Below are 20,646 nucleotides of genomic sequence, written 5' to 3' on the forward strand. Positions count from 1 at the left end.
CATGAATCATCCTACTGAAGTTGATGGCTGTCTGATGCATATTCTAATAATACTACTCAACCATCATTGGATATCCTTTCTATTGACACTAAAGTAGTTGTTTTCAAATTACACTCTTTAGGGGTCAGTGCTGTGGTGCAGTGGCCAGCATCCCATATGGGTGCCAGCTCCAGGCCTGGCTGCTCTAATTCACCTGAGAAAGCAGCGCAAGATGGCCCAAGTCCTTGGGACCCTTCACCCATGTGGGAGACCCAGAAAGACACCCAGGCTCCTTGCTTCAAACCAGCCCAGTTCCAGCTGTTGCAACCATTTGGGGAGTGAACCAGTGGATGGAAGACTGACTGACTCTCTCTCTCTCTTTCTCTTTAATTCTGACTTTCAAAAAGTAAATACGTCTTTAAAAATTACTGTCTTTAGTGTTTATTCTGTTCCAAATGAAAAATAAAAGAATGTGATTTCACTGCTACTCAGTATTCTGTATTTCACAAAACATCCATACACCATTTTATGAAAGTGAAATTGATAAAATTCTCCAATTTATTTAAGTTTCTGGAAAAAGATGTAAAAATATCATTGACACACCTAGTAACTCATTAAGAGTAGCCCAGATTATCTTTTAGCAATAAGGTCATGCAGTGTTCTTGAAATCTCTTTAGCTTTAAAAAACTCTTTAATGTGTTAAAGAAAAATTATGGAATATTGTATTGTTTTAAGTGTCAAGACTGTTCTTGAGGGGCATAGCAGGTAAAGCTGCCATCTGCAGTGCCAGCATCTCATAATGGTGCCAGTTCAAGACCTGGCAGCTCCACTTCTGATTCAGCTCTCTACTATGGCCTGGGAAAGTAGTAACAGATTGCCTAAATCCTAGGGTCCCTGCATCTGCGTGGGAGACCCAAAAGAAGCTCCTGGCTCCTGGCTTCAGATTGGCTCAGCTTGGCCATTGTGGCCATTTAGGGTGTGAGCCAGTGGATGGAAGTTCTCTCTCTCTCTCTCTCTCTCTCTCTGCCTCTGCCTCTGCCTCTCAGTAATTCTGCCTTTCATATAAATAAAAAAAATCTTTAAAAAAAAGACTGTTTTGTAAAGGGGTATCATCAGTTGTAAAAGAGAAAATAAATTTCAATTCACAGTGTATAATTGTTAGGTCAATTGTATAACTATCTTTGAAATGGATGATTAAATTTATGTAAATGGATGTTAGTAAATAGTAGGAGCCCAAGTAAAGTCATGATGTGTAGTACTGAATAATAGAATAAAAGTTAGAAATAATGCTTTTTTGGTAGAAAAATGTGATCAAGATATGCAACATAATGTTGAAGAGTGGAAAAGCAAACGATAGCATGAAAAAATAGTATTATATCTTTCCACAAAACCAATTTCAAAGTCAATTCTCAGAGTTATTAACAGTGCAACTGAACAAAATGCTAATGCTGAGTATTTTCTAATGGGTACTTAAGAAACCTAAGGACAAAATAAGTTAGATATAACCATAGTAGAAGCTCTTTTACGATGAAAATAGAGTATAAGTTGTAACTAAAATAATTTCATAGGTAAATTATGCAAAAAACGAACTATTAAATAGTGTATAACCAAAATATCAAGGAAGCAATTAAGACAGGTGATTAAGGTGGTCAAATTATTTTAGATAAAAAACAATTTTTACTATAAATATGCCCTATGAATGTTTTAGATTTTATCTTTCAGTGTGCAATATATATCTAATTAGAAATGACTCAGATTTAACTGAGCATTCTATATTTTGTATTTGCCTGAAATGACAACACCTCAGTGCTATACAAACATAAAGTATTTGCATGTGAATTTTGAGACTGGAGGTCAAGTGGGCAGTGCTGCTGACCTGGGCCAGCCTTGGCTAATCCTGTCTGATCTCCAACATCGCAGTCTGCTGTTCTCAGATGACCTCACATTTTTATGTCTGTTTGCTGACTGTTGAGTGGGCATTTGGCACAGAATTGAAGTCAGTGCTTGTTACTCCTGCATCTCATACAGGAATGCCTGGGCTTACAGTCTGGCTCTGCTTCTTTAAATGTCTTTTTTATTAATTAATTAATTAATTAATTTTGACAGGAAGAGTTAGGGAGAGAGAGAGACAGAGAGAAAGGTCTTCCTTTTTCCTTTGGCTCACACCCCAAGTGGCCATTAGGGCAAGCAGGTTGCTGCTGGCGCGATGCGCCAATCCGAAGCCAGGAGCCAGGTGCTTCCTCCTGGTCTCCCATGCGGGTGCAGGGCCCAAGGACCTGGGACATCCTCCTCTGCACTCCTAGGCCACAGCAGAGAGCTGCACTGTAAGTGGAGCAACCGGGACAGACTCCGGCGCCCCAACCTGGACTAGAACCCGGGGGTGCCAGCGCAGCAGGTGGAGGATTAGCCCAGTGAGCCATGGCACTGGCCCTTAGAGCAGGTTTTACAACTACCAAGAACTTATTGGGTATTTTATTATAAACAAGAACACACACTTGCACACAGCTGCACACCCATGAGGGAAAACAACTTGAAACTACTTCATATGCCTACACCAAGGTAGGGGACATCTTCATCTCCTGTTTGTGCTGCTTCCTTCATAATACACCGGGAAAACACAACAGGTCTTGGAAACCTGCATTATTTGACTATAGTCTCAGATAAGAGGAAGAGTATTATTATTATTATTATTATTATTTTTGGCAGGCAGAGTGGACAGTGAGAGAGAGAGAGACAGAGAGAAAGGTCTTCCTTTTTGCCGTTGGTTCACCCTCCAATGGCCGGCGCACCACGCTGATCCGATGGCAAGAGCCAGGTGCTTCTTCTCCTGGTCTCCCATGGGGTACAGGGCCCAAGCACTTGGGCCATCCTCCACTGCACTCCCGGGCCACAGCAGAGAGCTGGCCTGGAAGAAGGGCAACCGGGACAGAATCCGGTGCCCTGACCGGGACTAGAACCCGGTGTGGGGGCGCCGCAAGGCGGAGGATTAGCCTAGTGAGCCGCGGCGCCAGCGGAAAGAGTATTATTTTAAGCATACTAATAAGGCCTACTCTGAAATTTTTTTTTCTTTTTTTTTACCGGCAGAGTGGACAGTGAGAGAGAGAGACAGAGAGAAAGATCTCCCTTTTCCGTTGGTTCAACCCACAATGGCCGCCACGGCCAGGAGCCAGGTGCTTCTCCTGGTCTCCCATGTGGGTGCAGGGCCCAAGGACCTGGGCCATCCTCCACTGCACTCCCTGGCCACAGCAGAGAGCTGGACAGGAAGAGGAGTGACCGGGACAGAATCTGGCGTGCCAGCGCCACAGGTGGAGGATTAGCCTAGTGAGCCGTGGCACTGGCCCACTCTGAAATTTTTTATAGTTGGCCCTTATATTTTTCCAAACATGGTGGCTCTTCAGGGACTCTTCCTCAAGAGGGTTTAGCCTGGCCCCCTAAAACCCAGGGACCTATTGGACACCTGCCCACTGGCCTCTATTATGCAGCTGACCAGGGAACGGTGGGACCCTCAGGCTGCCCCAGCCCTATAGGCCCACACATGCCCCACATCCAGCTCCTTCTCTACCAGGCACCCTGGGTCACTTGCTTCATCGCTCAGTTCTAACCTAGTGTTCATGAGGGTGAGCAGTGTGATGGCATCTAGGGGCAGGGTCCTGGCCCTGTGGAGACTATCTTACATCAGCAAAGTTGTTTCTGAAATTGGCCCCACACTTTGGATGACAAGGGGGCAGAAGACTCTCTGCAGGACCCCAGCCTACCTGCAACTAGGCAGCTGCTCAGATCTTCCTCTTCCCCAGGCTCTACCTGCTCCCTCTCTTGGCAATGCTCCAACCAAAAGGTGGATGTTGGTGAAGGGCCAGAGGCACTTGGAGTTTAAGATCCCAGGGCTCTGTGACCACAGGCATAGCACCAGGTTGTGTCTCTCTTCCTTCATGCAGTATCCGAGTCTGTAACTGCTCATCCTTGGCCTTGGTGTCTGCTCACTCCTTGACCCACCACATCTTCAGGGCCCTTATCTTCTCAAAGCTGCAAGACAAAAATTCCAACACAAAACAGCACTGGATAAACACAGGGGACTGAAAAGAAAAGGAATTTCAAATGATATCTCCTTTGAAGAAATCACACAGGGGCCGGCACTGTGGCATAACAGTCTAAGCCTCTGCCTGTGGTGCCAGCATTCCTATGGACACAGGTTCGAGACCCGGCTGCTCCACTTCCGATCCAGCTCTCTGCTATGGCCTGGGAAAGCAGTGGAAGATGGCCTAAGTCATTGAGCCCCTGTACCTGCATGGAAGACCTGGAGGAAGCTCCTGGCTCCTGGCTTCATATCAGCACAGCTGCAACTGTTGCGACCATTTAGGGAATGAACCAGTGGATGGAAAACTCTGTTTCTCTCTCTCTCTCTCTCTCTCTCTCTCTCTCTCTCTCTCTCTCTCTCTTCCCTTCTGCCTCTCTGTAACTCTGCCTTGAAAGTAAATAAACAAATAAATCTCTTTTAAAAAAGAAAATGAACTCCAGATCACTAAATTATCAAAAATTAGTGACCTATAACTGCAGAGGAACATAGAGGGAGGGAAGAAGGGAGGGAGGGAGGTATGCTGGACGAGTGGTATCATGGAACCAACCCAATCACAATGGTGTCCTTCAGGGACAGGATGGCCAGGGTCAGCCTCCTGATTCCCCTAAATAGTCAACCCCAGGATCCTGGGGTATCTCTAGGGCACAGGTGAAAAATAGGATCTATAACAGATGTTCTATGTATTCAGGTTTGTCAGTGATCTCTGTACTTGCTATACAAGGTCCAAGGTACCTATAGGTCTCTACATCCTGCCCTTCCACTTCCCTCAATGCAACTACATTTTGTAACAACATCTAAGGATTTTCATTTTGAATTAAATTTGGTGTAGTGACTCCCCACACAAGCCTCCCAAATATTCCTAAGAGCCCATATTCTGCACCTATCCCTTTACTGACCAGAACTGGAGAGTCCAGGGATAAAACGTCCTGCCACATGACAGTCCTCATTCCAGCACTACTGATCAAGCCTGATTATTCCTGCTGTGACCCTGCCCCAGTCCACCCTGGTGCTGTCAGCACATGGCACCAGGGAGTCCTCCAGGGATGGTGAGGAGAAGAGCAGCTAACTGAGCACAGCCTTCTTGGGACCTTGAGTCAGGCAGGGCCATACAATCCGTAAGAGGAACAAGGACTCCTGACTGGATTCAGGTGAGGATTATGGGATGAATCACTGATTTCTCCTGACACTCATGCCAGCAACACTGAGCTGAGGCAGAGAGTACCTAAGAGTTCTGGGCATTAGGAGGCCCCCAACTCAGAATGCTATGCATCCCTGTCACCAAGAGCAGCTCCCTCTCTGCAAATCCTGCACCTCTCTGTTCACCTCTGGCCCCTGCAGTGGCTGCAAGGTTGGTGTGTTTGGTGTTGGCTGGCAAGCTCTAGTTCCTGCTATGTTCCAGCTGCTTCCTGTTATTCCTGACCCAGTGAAACATGCACTGGACTCACGAGTGCACTTCCTGTGTGTGCCTGTGTGCACGTGCATATGCCCATGAGTGCCCCCACTGTGTGCATGTTCTACCACTCCAGCAGGGCCTCGCTTCTTCTTCTTCTTCTTTTCTTTTGACAGGCAGAGTTAGAGAGAGAGAGAGAGAGGGGTCTTCCTTTTTCTGTTGGTTCACCCCCCAGTGGCTGCCACAGCTGGCGTGTTGCGGCCGGCGCACTGTGCCAATCTGAAGCCAGGAGCTGGGTGCTTCCTCCTGGTCTCCCATGCGGGTGCAAGGCCCAAGCACTTGGGCCATCCTCACTGCACTCCCAGGTCACAGCAGAGAGCTGGACAGAAAGAGGAGCAACCGGGACAGAATCTGGCGCCCCAACCAGGACTAGAACCTGGGGTGCCAATGCCGCAGGCAGAGGATTAGCCTAGTGAGCCGCGGCACCGGCTGAAGGCCTTGCTTCTTCACACTCAATGCAGAGAAGTCCTTGTCACTGTTAAGTCTTTTTTAAAAAAAATATTTTATTTATTTGAAAGTCAGAGTTACACAGAGAGAGGAGAGGCAGAGAGAGGTCTTCCATCTAATAGTTCACTCCCCAGTTGGCCACAAAGGCCAGAGCTGAGAAGATCCAAAACCAGAAGCCAGGAGCTTCTTGCAGGTTTCTCCTTAGGGTGCAGGGGCCCAAGGGCTTGGGCCATCTTCCACTGCTTTTCCAGGCCTTCGCATAGAGCTGGATAGGAAGTGGAGCAGCCGGGACTAGAACCGGTGCTCACATGGGATGCTGGCACTTCAGGCCAGGGCGTTAACCTGCTGCACCACAGCACCAGCCCCAACTGTCATGTTGGGTGCTATCATGAATGAGGGTGTTATTTGTTGCAGCAGGTGCTCATCAATTTCCCCACCATACTCCATGGGCCGCCATGGGTATGTATATGGGGGTTGGCAAACCTCATAGCTGTGAGGAAGCTCACCTATTACTAGGGAGGCCTAGAGTGCCAGGCACAGAAAGACAAAAATGATTTCTTTTGTTTTCTTTTTTTAACTTGACAGGTAGAGTTAGACAGAGAGAGACAGAGACAGAGACAGAGAGAGAGAGAGAGAGAGAGAGAGGGAGGTCTGCCTTCCATTGGCTCACCCCTCAAATGACCGCTACAGCCGGCACTGTGCTGATCTGAAGCCAGGAGCCAGGTGCTTCTTCCTGGTCTCCAACGCAGGTGCAGGTGCCCAATCACTTGGGCAATCCTCCACTGCCCTCCCAGGCCACAGCAGAGAGCTGGACTGGAAGAGGAGCAACCGGGACTAGAACCGGCGCCCATATGGGATTCCAGCACAACAGGTGGAGGATTAGCCAACTGAGCCATGGCACTGGCACAAGACACAAATGATTTCACCCAAATGGGAATATAGTAAAGTCGACCTCATGGAAATTAAGGGTATATTGGTGGTTACCAGAGGATGACAGGAGTAAGGAGGGAGAGAGGATAGGGAAAGGCAGATGGTACAAACAGTAGATACTAAGCTATTCATAGGAGATGGAGGTTCTGGTGTAGTTCATAGTAAAGCAACTCTAGGTAATGATAATGCATTGTTTATTTTAAAAACTAGAGGAAAGAGCTTTGAGTATTTTCCACACAGTAACCACGTGTGAGGAGACATGTTTGTTTACCCTGATTTGAATGTAATGCAATGTATGCATATCCTAAAACATCAAATGGTGCCCCATAAATAGTAATTTTTAATTGTTTTTTATAGAAATTATAAACTTTTATTTCAGTTAAAATTCTAAAAACATATAAATTTTAAAAAGCCAGAGAAAGGAGAGAAAAATAATTACTTAAAAGCACAACCAAATAAATAATAGAGAACAGAACAGAATATAAATGAAATGTAAAATGGATTATAATAGAAAAATTAACATTTTGAAAAAACAAAGATAAGTCAACACCAGGGATTTAATTTAAGAGCAATTTTATTTTCTAAAAAATATTAGGATCCTAATACAAGAATATTAGGAAAGATTATAAATAAACCGTATATTAGAGATGAACTCAGATTGGAAGGTGAGCATGAAAAAGTCAAAGATATTTATTTTAGGAACAAACAAATGGAAATAAAATAAAATTTTTACAATAAAATTAAAAAAATACTTGGGGACAAACTTAATAAAGGCTATGCATTACTAATATACTATGAAAAATAAAATATCAATTAGAATGTATAAACAAGATCCAAAAGGATTGGAAAAGTACAACATGTTCATTGACTATAAAAGTCCACATTGGGGTGGTCACTGTCATGCACTGAGTTGAGCTGCCATTTCGGATGCCACATTCATATCAGACTGCCTGGGATCAAATTCCACCTCCCAATCTTATCTTGCTATCTGACAGCGTGTTTGGGAGGCAAAGTTGATGTACAAAGTCACCATGTGAGGATATCTAGATGAAATTTCTGATTCCTAGTTTTGTAGGTATTTGGAAAGTAAACCCAGATGGAAGATCAATCTCTCTTCACCTCTCTGTTACCCTGCCTTTCAAAACTCTAAGTTTTGAAACATGTGTTGAAATAAAATATAAAAAACTCAGTTATGAAATAGGAATTGCCCTAATTAATTTTAAAGTATAAAGAAATTATATCACAGAAAAGAAATGTCATCATAATTCCAACAGCTCTTTGCATGTGTATGTGTGCGTGAGTGTATCTGTGTGTGTGTGCACTCATGTGAAAACTCAAATTGTTATTCAAAAATGTATTTTAAAATGCAAAGGATATAAATTATTCAAGCTAATTTTCATAAAGGCAGGCCAAATATTGTGCTTATAAACTACCTGATTTCAGAATTATAATGGCACTGCACTAATTTGATTATATAACCCGTAGAGTCAAGAAACTGACCTGAACATTCAGCCTGTTGATATTCAACTAAGAGACTGCTGTAATCAAAAGTTAAAGGTCAAAATTTTGGGGTTGGCGCTGTAGCATATCAGGTAAAGTTGTTGCCTGAAGTGCCGGCATCCCAAATGGGCACCAGTTCAAGTCCTGGCTGCTCCACTTCTGATCCAGCTCTCTGCTATGGCCTGGGAAAGCAGTGGAAGATGGCCCAAGTCCTTGGGCCCCTGCACCTGCTTGGGAGACCAGAGGAGGCTCCTGGTTCCTGGCTTCAGATCAGCCCGACTCTGGCCACTGCAGCCATTAGGGGAGTGGAAAGGTAAATGAAAGACCTCTAATCTCTAATTCTCTCCCCCCCCCACCCCGCCTCTGCCTCTCTGTAACTCTGCCTTTCAAATAAACAAATATTTTTTAAAAGGTCAGAATTTTTATGAATGATGCGGAACAACAAGATTGATGGAAATAAGTTTACTTTGATCTCTGCACAGCAACCCATATACACTCACATATACACACTCACTTTAGTAAATTATAGACTTTATGGCAAAAACAAAAACAATTAAAATTTGACAGCAAATACAGGAGAAAGCTTGGTGACATTAACATTGGCCAATAACTCTTAGATATCAAATAAACACACACATCACAACAAAAAATAGTACTACACAAATATTTTAATATCTGATTCCTCAGAAACACCATATTCTATCATGGGCATCATAACAGTTTCAGTAAACGACAGAGTACATATGACCACAGACATCCCATAAAATTATATTGCCTAGTGAAGCCATAGTGGTCTTGGCTTCACATACATTCTGTGGTGTTCATCAGTAACAAAATTTCCTGATGATGTACTTCTCAAGATATATCCTCATAATCATGTGACACGTGACCACTATATGGAGGCCACAGAATTGGGGAATTCAGTCACTGCAGCTACTGTTCCCAGTTCACAATAGGGAGGGTGGAGGAGCACTGAGTCCCAGTGTCAGTGTGGTGCTGACCTCCCATCTGATACCCTGAGATATGTGCACTCAGGTGAATCAGTCACCTACTGCAGCCTGTGACACTGGAGGCTCCTTCCCCCATGAGGTTTCTGGGTCTGCCCACTTGGGCCTGGAGTCATGACTGTGCTTGGGGAGACTTAAGTGGCAATGGCTGCTCCTTCTGGGACTTGGTTGAGCATGCTCATTAAGTGATGTCCACGTAGCTGTCGTCTGTCTGGAATACCACATGCCATCAGTCCCCCAACAGAATCCCACAGTCTCCACAAATACAGGATCCTCCCCCACCCAAAAATATGGAAGATGACGCACAGCCCTGACTGCCCAACTCTGTGGGCTGTGATTGTTTCCCCCATGCTCTGCCAAGGCCACCTGCCATTTCCATGTCACTGGATGCCAGCTGCCATCTTTGCTAAGCTGCCAGGATCCAGGCCTATAGCAGGCTCCAGAGCACCAGGCAGGCTCTCTCTCTTTTATCCCAGGTGTAAGAGAGAGCCCTGGGTGTGGGAGAGGTTCCCAGCTCAACTACACCTTTAACAGTGGACAAGTGACTCCTTGGAGGGGCTCCAGCAGGAGCTGGCATGTGCACCTGTCTGTCCCCACCAGTGCCATCAGCCCCAGTGCAGCTGTGCCAGCAAAGGCACCTTCCTCCTTCACTGAGACTCAGCCTCTGACATTCTGCCTCTGTCCTGCTTGTCCCAGGCTGGGACCTTCGCACTGTCTTTGGGCTGCAGGAGCTCAGGGTCTGTCTGGACCATGCTTTGGTGGCTGGCTGAGTCCTCCGGTTGCTGTGATAAAACATTGCAGCAGCTTGGAGACATGAGAATTCATTGCTCATGGATCTGGAGGCTAGGAGGCCTGAGGTTGATCCAGTGTCTGTGGGGCCCCCTTCTTGGTTCACCAAGGATGCCTTCCCATGATGTCATACCACAGGGCAAGGGGAAACTCTGGCCTTTTCAGCCCTCTCAGAGTGCCCTACTCTCATTTGTGAGGACACCATCCTCATAATCATCTCACCCCTTCCATGGTCCCTCCCCTAACACACTCACCTTGGGGGTTAGGTTTCAACACAGGAATTTGGGATCACACATGCTGAGGCCATCGCTGAGGACCCTAGCTTTCCCACTCTGTCTTCAATTCAGTGACACACACAGGCCATAGAAGAGGGCCTGTGGCTTTCACACCCTGCCTTAAGTAGACAGCCAGGCTGTCCTTCATCTCTTTAGCACTTGGTAGCAAGTAGCGGTAGCCAATCAACATCCAACTAGCATGACTGATCTTCCCCTGCAGCTGCAGAATGCCAGGAATGTACACTCAGGTGCCCCTCTCCTTCTGCCTGTTCCAGAATGCCATTCTCCCGATGCTGCAGATTGTCAGGGGCCACACCACGGCCCCCCAGGTGTAAGAGAGGGGCCTCAAGTCTGAGCCTGGCTGCCCCTTCTGATGCTGGGGCCAGGGATATTGCATCCCTGATGTGCCCTGGGGACACCACATTGGTGGCCTCTAAGACCACAGATGTCCACGGGGGGAGCTGTCAGGGCCCACCCAAGTAGAGCTCCACCCCAAACTGCCTGCTTCCTCCTTGTGGGCTGCAGATCCTGCCATCACACATTCCACCAGCCCCTGTCACCTGCAGGTTGCAACAGGATGACAACCTCTAGGCCATGAGGGCATTCCAGGAGTTTGTGGAGAGCAAAGGGATGCAGGGAAGTCACATTGCCAGGCTCCCTCATGTCAGTAATGAAGGGGCTCCATTGTTCCTCTCTCTCTTTTATCCACAACATCTATGACCCAGCGTTGGCTCTTGGTGCTTCTCCCCTCCTATGAAATGCAGACCACTCGCACACCTTGCCCCACCCTGGGATCTTTGGAATCTGCAGATGACCTCAGACGTGCACCCACTGCCCAGGAAGGACACAGTCCAGACTGCTTCCTGCTGTCACAACCCTGACCCATTCCCCTGCTCCTGCTCTGAAACAAGCTTGATGGACTCAGAAGAGCAATTCCTCTTCTGCAAAGGGTCAGCCTTGCAGTTGTCACAGCTCCCAGCTGCCCCTCATCATCCAAGGGCGAGCCCTCCCAAGCAGGAACAAGTGAGAGTACCCTCCAGACTCTTTGAGAAGCAGGGGCTGTTATTCCTGTCCTTAACTGAGATGTTGCCAAGAAAACAAGTTGTGCTCCACAACAGAGAAAGCTTCTGAAAGTGACAGATACTCGGGCCATTCCCCTCAGAGTGAAACCCTGGAAATCTGTGTGGGGCAGGCCTCTACTGCTTTCCCAGGACCCACCCTGCACAAACAGGTAACTACCTAACCCTTAAGTAGCTGCTGTGTGAGAATAAAAGCTGCTGGTCTCTCTGTGCTGGTCTCAGGCTCTTCCTTGCTGATCTGTCTCAGACTCTGTGGAGATTTTAGGGGGATGTTTCCACTAGAGACTCATAGAATCTGTGAATCATAAGTGCTTTTCTTCTCCTTCCCAGTGTTCATCCTTCTCAGATCAAGATGTGCTGTCTAGTACCACAATGTCCACAGATGTTCCCACAGTGGGCACTGCTGTGTTTTCCTTTCATTTAGAAACTGTCAGTTAAATGTGTTGTATTCAAAGGCTGAAGGAGAAAAACATACTGTTGTCTGAAATACCATTTCATGGAGCTTCTACCCCTCTACCTCCAGCAACAGTCATCCCACACTCTGTGGGTCAGGTATTGTGGTTCAGCAGATTAAGCTGCTGCTTGGAATGTCAGACTTCCATATTGGAGAGCCTGGTTCAAGTCTTGGCTACTCCACTTCCAATCTCCTAATTAGGAGCCTTATTCTTGATGGCTGAAGAACTTGGGTTTCTGCCACCCGTGTGAGAGACCCAGATGGGTTTCCTGGCTCCTGTCTCTTGACTTTGGCCTGTCCCAGACCTGGCTGTCACAGGGGAATGAACCAATGGGTGGAAGATTTCTCCCTCTCCCTCTCTCAAATAAATAAATAAATATACCCTCTCTGCAATGAGAACAAAGAAGGCAACCCCCTTATTCCCCATCTCTTCAGTCTGCACCTGGCAAAATACCAGAGGGGATGTCTCCACACCATCACTGAGGCAGGATGGCCACTTCATGGGGAGGACCCAGTTGTACAGGAGTTCTCAGCACAATAGGACGGGAGGAGAATGAGTGTTGAAGATTCTCCTGGAGGGGACAGTGGCCCAGCCAGCCACCCTGCTGGAGTGGGAGCCCCACATGGCCAGGCTCCTGCCCTTCTCAGGCACACATCTGATGGATTCAGTCTGGCACAGCATCAGCAGGTTCCCATGGCACAGCCCCCTTCAGGATGTGCTTCTGAAATGACAACCTGACAGTCAGAACTCTGTTTTAGAACACTCGAAACTCCGTCTTGAGAAAGCACCCCCTGCTGTGATGCTGTGAGACTATGGTCTGGAACTGAGAAAATAACAGTATAGTGCATCCCACTTGGCAGAACATAGAAACTCACTAGCATAATTGCTCACACTTAAAACTGATATGCTGTACCTGGGTTAATGTTTTTTTTTTTTAAGATTTATTCTTATTTATTTGAAAGACAGAGTTACAGAGAGAGGTAGAGACAGAGAGAGAGGTCTTCAATCTGCTGGTTCACTCCCCAGATGGTCGCAACGGCTGGAGCTGTGCTGATCCGAAGCCAGGAGCCAGGAGCTTCCTCCAGGTCTCCCATGTGAGTGCAGGGCCCCAAAGACTTAGGCCATCTTCTACTGCTTTCCCAGGCCATAACAGAGAGCTAGATTGGTAGAGGAACAGTTGGGACTAGAACCAGTGCCCATATAGGATGTCAGCACTTCAGGCCAGGGCTTTAACCTGCTGCACCACAGCGTTGGCCCCCTGGGTTAATGTTAAAATTGTTATTTATGGGACTTAAAGGTTAAAGCCTCGGCCTGTAGCAGAGGCATCTCATATATTCACTGGTTCAAGTCCTGGCTGCTCCTCATCTGATCCAGTTCCTTGCTAATATGCCTGGGAAAGCAGTATAAGATGGCCCAAGTGCTTGGGCCCCTGCAACTGCATGGGAGACCTGGGAGATGCTCCTGGCTCCTGGCTTTCAATTGGCTCAGCTCCAGCCATTACAGCCATTTGAGGATTGAACAAGTAGATAGAACACCTCTATCTCTCTGTGTGTCTGTACCTCTTCCTGTTACTCTTTAAAATAAATAAATTTTTTTAAACTTTTTATTTAGTAGATATAAATTTCCAAAGTACAGTTTATGGATTACAATATGGCTTTCCCCCCCCATAACTTCCCACCCACCCACAACCCTCCCATCTCCTGCTCCCTCTCCCATTCCATTCACATCAAGATTCATTTTCTATTATCTTTATATACAGAAGATCAATTTAGTATATATTAAGAAAAGATTTCATCAGTTTGCCACCACACAGAACACAAATTGCCAAATACTGTTTGAGCACTAGTCATATCATTAATTCACATTGAACTACACATTAAGGACAGAGATCCTACATGGGGAGTAAGTGCACAGTGACTCCTATTGTTGACTTAACAAATTGACACTCTTGTTTAAGGCACCAGCAATCTCCCCAGGCTCTAGTCATGAGTTGCCAAGGCCATGGAAGCCCCTTGAGCTCGCCGACTTTGATCTTATTTTGTCAAGGCCATAGTCAAAGTGGAAGTTCTCTCCTCCCTTCAGAGAAAGGTACCTCCTTCTTTGATGGCCTGCTCTTTCCATTGGGATCTCACTCACAGAGATCTTTCATTTAGGTCCTTTTTTTTTTTTTTTTTTTTTTTTGCCAGAGTGTCTTGGCTTTTTTTTTTTTTTTTTTAACAAATATAATTTGTCTATGTCCCACTTATTGATTTAGGTCAGTACTTGGACTAATGTCAAGATTGTAATTGATATTAGTTTCACATAGGCCTTAGGTTAGCTTGACCCCAGCAACCATGTATTCTCCATCCCCTCCTTGTGGTTTTTGTCTTTATAAACCCCGTTGCTTCGAGCTTCAGTGTCAAGAGTTCCTTAGAGCATAGGCCTTCTCTCTACCACCAGCAATAAAGGACCATCAAATCTTATCAAAGTATGGTGCTCTTCTGTTCACACTCATTCAGGCACAACACTTCCACACAGGAACCTATGCAGAAGAGTCCACCACCAGGAGGAGTCCTGTCCTCAGGATCAGGCGAGGAGATGCTTCTGCCCAGGGGCTCTGTAGGAGGGGTAAGGTTCTCACTTTTACCTGAGCCACACAGGAGGGGTCTCCTAAAGCTCATGGAAACACACACTAGGAAGAAGCCAGGCATTGATTCCAAACTTTTCTTTTGTACCAAGTAAACTTATCTTTAATTTCATTACTTCATGAACTCAGGTTTCCTGTCTGAACACTCCAGGTGGTCCTGAATCATTGTTGCTACATTTAGAACCCAGGAAAAGGAAAAAGAGGATCTTAGGGAGAAACTGAATCAGAATGGAATGTGTACTTTAGTTTAGAGTAACAAAAGTTAATTTCTGGCCGGTGCTGAGGCTCACTAGGCTAATCCGCCGCCTTGTGCACCGGCACACCGGGTTCTAGTCCTGGTCGGGGCGCTGGATTCTGTCCCGGTTGCCCCTCTTCCAGGCCAGCTCTCTGCTGTGGCCCAGGAGTGCAGTGGAGGATGGCCCAAGTGCTTGGGCCCTGCACCCCATGGGAGACCAGGATAAGTACCTGGCTCCTGCCATCGGATCAGTGCAGTGCGCCGGCCGCAGCGCGCTGGCCGCAGCAGCCATTGGAGGGTGAACCAACGGCAAAGAAGACCTTTCTCTCTGTCTCTCTCTCTCACTGTCCACTCTGCCTGTCAAAAAATAAATAAAATAAAAAAAGTTAATTTCTTAGCTCTGAGAATTCCACTGCAGTGATGTAAATGTGAATGTTAGGGACTATCATTGCTATGTTTGCAACAGCTCCATTAATGTAAGCACATTTTAGTGTAAAAATTTAAGAAATACAAGGCATTTGAAAAAACATGCATATTCAGCCAATCAGCATCACTGATAAATTCTACCTGATTCTTAAAAAAAAATACCAGGCACTCCAGAAAGAGTGTCAGTAAATTTTTAGTCAATCTATTAATGAATAGATTTAACTCAATTCTTATACAAATGTGAGAGAAGAATGTGGATATTTGACTAGATTTTTGCTAATTAAAATAATTATAAATACCTGAAAAAAAGAAATTGAAAGAGAAAGTAATAATTCTTAGCACATATGGTGAGATCAGCCTTACCCTAAAGTCAAGGTCAAATAAGACACAGTAAATAGAGAAAAAATACTCATTCTTAATGACATAAACATAAAACTGTGGTAAAACACTGCCAAGAAATAATATACCAAATAAAAAGGTAATATATCATGAACAACTTAATATCAGATATGCAATATTAGTTTATCATTTAAATAAAATCAATTAACAATTCAGTATACTAACATACTGTAAATGAAAAGCCATATAAACTAAAAGTAGAGGCAGAAAAAGTATTAAAAATAAACTCTATATCCATTCATAAAATCAATACAATGTAATTATATAAGGAAACAGCCTTAACCTGAGAAAGGGTACTTTCAGATAACCCACAGCTAAAATGATGCTTACACTTTGAACTAAATGCTCTGTCTTGTTCCTTCTAATGACAATATTCTGTGTTCTCTATCTCACACTGATTCCTCCCCCTTTTTATTCATATTCGCTACCAAGTTATACCAAGTACTGACATAAAAACTTATTTTCCTCTGTCCAGTCACAATCATACTACTTAGTTGTGCCTTAAACAGCTAATCATCATAGTATTACAAAGACAGGTTATCTCTTTTCCATCATGGCATTTCACAGCATTTTAGAAAAGAATATATGTCATGATTCTTGGTTTTTTTCCTAATATTCTGCATGAGGGCCAGGAAATCATGTTGAAAAGTAGAACAGAAAAGAAAAATGAAGCCATGTATTTCTTCATCTTCCAAACACATATATTTTAAAACTGATGGGTCAGAAAAGACAATGTACCAGGCTGGCGCTGTGGTGTAGTGGGCTAAGCCATCATCTGTAGCACTGGCATCCCACATGGATACTGGTTCACGTCCTAGCTGCTCCATTTCCCATCCAGCTCCCTGCTAATGAGCCTGCAAAGCAGCGCAAGATGGCCCAAGTGCTTGGTCCCCCGCACCAACGTGGGAGCTCCTGGCTCATGTTTTTGGCCTGCCCAGGCTTGGCTGTTTGCGGCCATTTGGAGATTTAATCAATAAATGGAAGAAGATATCACTATTTCTGTCTCTTCTCTCTCTGTAATTCTTTCAAATTTATTTATAAATAGATAAATCTTTTTTAGAATGTTTAAAAAGACAATTTACATATAACATTAAGGTCATGGAGAGATCTTAGCAGATTAAACAATTTCCAAAGAATAATATCTTGAGTAAATTCTGTGTCTTTCTCAGTAGAGAATGCAGAGATTATGCTTAAAGTTGATCATTCAAGGAATAGACATGCTTATTTACTGAATCACATATGAGATGATGGGGTTGTTATCAGGGAAGCAACTTGCTTTCTATTTTGTACTTTCATATTGTTTGAAATTATTATGCATAAACAATCATACATGTGCACACATGCAGAAAGAGAAGAAAAAGAACAATGTAACTCCTAATCAGTTAATTATGATTTAATTTATTCCTTTTCCCTGAGTTTAGATTGCCTTTTAGCCAACGGACATAGTAACATGTTTCTCAGAAGTTGTTTTCATGATCTGTGTGCATGTGTTATATACCTATACATCCTATACATCCAACACTCAAATTTCATTAAACACGAGGCAAAACCATAGTTGTCATACTATCAATACAGAGTTTAGAACCCTCAAACAGCAATATATTTTATTATTAGAGATTACTTTTAATCATTTAATAAGTAACTATATGTTTAAAACCAAGAGTTTTAAATTCTCATCAAATAATTATTTTATACAATTTTTGTGATGTTTTCCTTGGAATAACCTCAATAAAGGAGATCTGTGTGTGTGTGTGACAGGCAAAGTGGACAGTGAGAGAGACAGACAGAGAGAAAGGTCTTCCTTTACTGTTGGTTCACCCTCCAATGGCCGCTACGGCCGGCACACTGCGGCCGGGGCACCGCACTGATCTGATCGGAAGCCAGGAGCCAGGTACTTATCCTGGTCTCCCATGCGGGTGCAGGGCCCAAGGACTTGGGCCATCTTCCACTGCACTCCCGGGCCACAGCAGAGAGCTTGACTGGAAGAGGGGCAACCGGGACAGAATATGGCACCCCATCCAGGACTAGAACCCGGTGTGCCAGCGCCACAGGCGGAGGATTAGCCTAGTGAGCCGTGGCACCAGCCGATTTTTGTGATTTTAGGAAGTGATGGAACATGGTTATACTGATCAATCTTATCATGAACCCATTTGTGAAAAAGAAGTCACAATTTCCTTGGCAGTTTTGGACAAATATGGATAACCAAATCTTCATTTTACAGGCAGAAGTCTATTTCCTGGTAGCTGTTACTCAGTGGTTCCCATCTAAGCATATTTGAACCCATAACTTTCTCCATCCCATCAAGTGCATTTTCCTGGTCCATGTGGAAAGGATATCCTTGGTGCCACTGGCTGTTCTGATGGATCTTTGCAAACTCAGATAACAGAACTTATGATTTCCTGGTCTATTGGAAATGCCTTTTGTCTTGATCAATGGCTTGTTAAAACATACAGAAATGCTAGGAGTCAAATGTAGGAGTCAAATAAGTGGAATAGAAAAAAGCCTTGAATAACAATAGGCTTGCAGGAATGATTATAGGTTTATAGTGTATGGAATCTTAATTTACCTTCTGATTACATGCTGAACATTATATATATTACATATGTACATAAATTTATAATTATATAAAGCACAGGCATAAGTGTAAAATTTTTTAGTCTATATTTTCATATAATATACATTCATAATGGTATAATATTAAACACAAATGAAAAGACTGATAAACTACATTATCTCCTTAAGACTTCCATTTAACAAAGTTTAAAAATTAAAAAATTTCTGAGAGAATGCTGAGATATAGAAAATAATTTTATCTGCATTAAATTAGAATTCTATGAAACTATGAGAAAAATCTCACAATAAAAGCTGGCATAGAGGCCAGCTCTCTGCTGTGGCCAGGGAGTGCAGTGGAGCATGGCCCAAGTCCTTGGGCCCTGCACCCCATGGGAGACCAGGATAAGTACTTGGCTCCTACCATCGGATCAGTGCGGTGCGCCGGCCGCGGCGGCCATTGGAGGGTGAACCAATGGCAAAGGAAGACCTTTCTCTCTGTCTCTCTCACTGTCCACTCTGCCTGTCAAAAAAAAAAAAAAAAAAGCTGGCATAGACTAGAAAGAGATAACTCATAAAATAAAAAATACAGTAAAAAATATAGAAAAAAACAAATGGAGTTGCATAACCTCACTAGTAGTCAGGGTAATTCCAATTAATAATTACAGTAGCTTCTAATTTATCATGGAATCACTTAGAAAACACGAGTAAGAAGATATAATCCAAAATATAGACAAAAAAGACACATTTTGAACAAATATACATATGGGACTCAAAAACACCCATAGCATTTCTTTTTTTTTCTTTCTTTTTTTTTTTTACAGGCAGAGTGGACAGTGAGAGAGAGAGAGAGACAGAGAGAAAGGTCTTCCTTTGCCGTTGGTTCACCCTCCAATGGCCGCCACGGCCAACGCTTGCAGCCGGCGCACCATGCTGATCCGAAGCCAGGAGCCAGGTACTTATCCTGGTCTCCCATGGGGTGCAGGGCCCAAGCACTTGGGCCATCCTCCACTGCACTCCCGGGTCACAGCAGAGAGCTGCCCTGGAAGAGGGGCAACCGGGACAGAATCCAGCGCCCCGACCAGGACTAGAACCCAGTGTGCCGGCGCCGCTAGGCAGAGGATTAGCCTATTGAGCCGCGGCGCAGGCCCCCATAGCATTTCATTGCATGGAAGTAAGAGGTAGAAACACGTATTTCAGATCAAATAAATAATTCTATAGATATGGAAGATATTTTGAAAGTAAATTACACAATTAAAGTGAACTAGCCAAATCTCAACAGAATATATTAATTAAAAATAAATACACCTAATTTTACCTAGCAGATTAAAGACCTAAGTAGACACAGTAAGTTTTTTTTAAGAACAGCTTCTTAACCTAGTAGATATTAAAATGTGTTTCACATTAACAAAAATTAAGCTGAAATTTATCATACAAGCTTAGTCAGCTTTTTTCTACTATAATGAAATACTCATGTTAGCTAAGGTTATAAAAGAAAATATTTGGCACAGAGTTTTAGAGGCTTGGATCTAATATCAGACAGCCCCACTGTTTTGACCTATATGAGTGCAATGGATGGGACTGATGGAGTATGTGCAGACGAAGAACCACATTGCAAGCCACAAATCAAAGAATAACAGAACCTGACTCAGGCTTTTATAACCAGCCTTCTGGGAAGCACTAAATAGTAATGTCTCATACATATACATATACATATACATATACATATATATATACATATGAAAGGAATGAGATAGGGTGGTAGAATGGGGCCCAAACGTACCTATAATATGAAACAGTGTGCATGAGTCCTCCAGTTCATAAAAAAAGTTAAATAACAAAGCAAAACTATAAGAGATATATAAAATATGAAAATATGTGTTATAAAAGCCTGTGCAGTCATGCCACATCTGACACAAAACAAATTATTTGGGTCTTCCCTCTTGATGAATCTTGAAAGACTATCTTAGGAATGTCAAAGAACTAAATTTTCACTTCTTTGATCCTAAATTGTTGTTACTTTGTATTTTATTAATTTTGTTCTTATCATAGTATCTCCTATTATTTTAATACCAATTACTTAAATATAATGTTTATATGATTGTTTCTAGGTTGAACATTTACTGAACTTGTATTAAGAAATATTTTCTTTATTTTGTTTAAGGAATACAACTTCATGATTTAATATATACAATTTTGAGAACATGATGCTTTATCCCCCCTCTACCTCCCTCCTACCCATATACCTGGCTTTCTTCTTTCTCCCTCTTCCTTTCCCATTCTTAATTTTTACAGGGATAAATTTTCAGTTAATTTTTATATTCATGAGATTAACCCTACACCAAGTAGAGAGTTCACCAATTAGCATGAAAAAAAAAAAACAGAAACAAACAAGAAAACCATTGCTCCCCAACAGTCAAGGCA

The 20,646-nt window shown here is 43.8% G+C and overlaps 1 long non-coding RNA gene across 8 annotated transcripts in view; it reads right to left on the reverse strand.

The window, feature by feature from the left end:
• Window positions 1-20,646, reverse strand: part of LOC127487776 (uncharacterized) — a 52,769-nt gene that overhangs the window by 5,085 nt on the left and 27,038 nt on the right. For 7 of the 8 annotated variants that reach the window (XR_016222359.1, XR_016222361.1, XR_016222360.1 and 4 more), the window contains one exon: window positions 3,735-4,002. This is a non-coding gene — a long non-coding RNA (uncharacterized LOC127487776). Of the gene's footprint in view, window positions 1-3,734; window positions 4,003-8,865; window positions 9,600-20,646 lie in introns of those variants that run through there. The other variant, XR_016222364.1, reaches the window with a different exon arrangement.

Source organism: Oryctolagus cuniculus, chromosome 16 (assembly GCF_051225735.1).
Source record: "Oryctolagus cuniculus isolate XC-2025 breed Fujian yellow rabbit chromosome 16, ASM5122573v1, whole genome shotgun sequence".
Lineage (NCBI taxonomy): Eukaryota > Metazoa > Chordata > Mammalia > Lagomorpha > Leporidae > Oryctolagus > Oryctolagus cuniculus.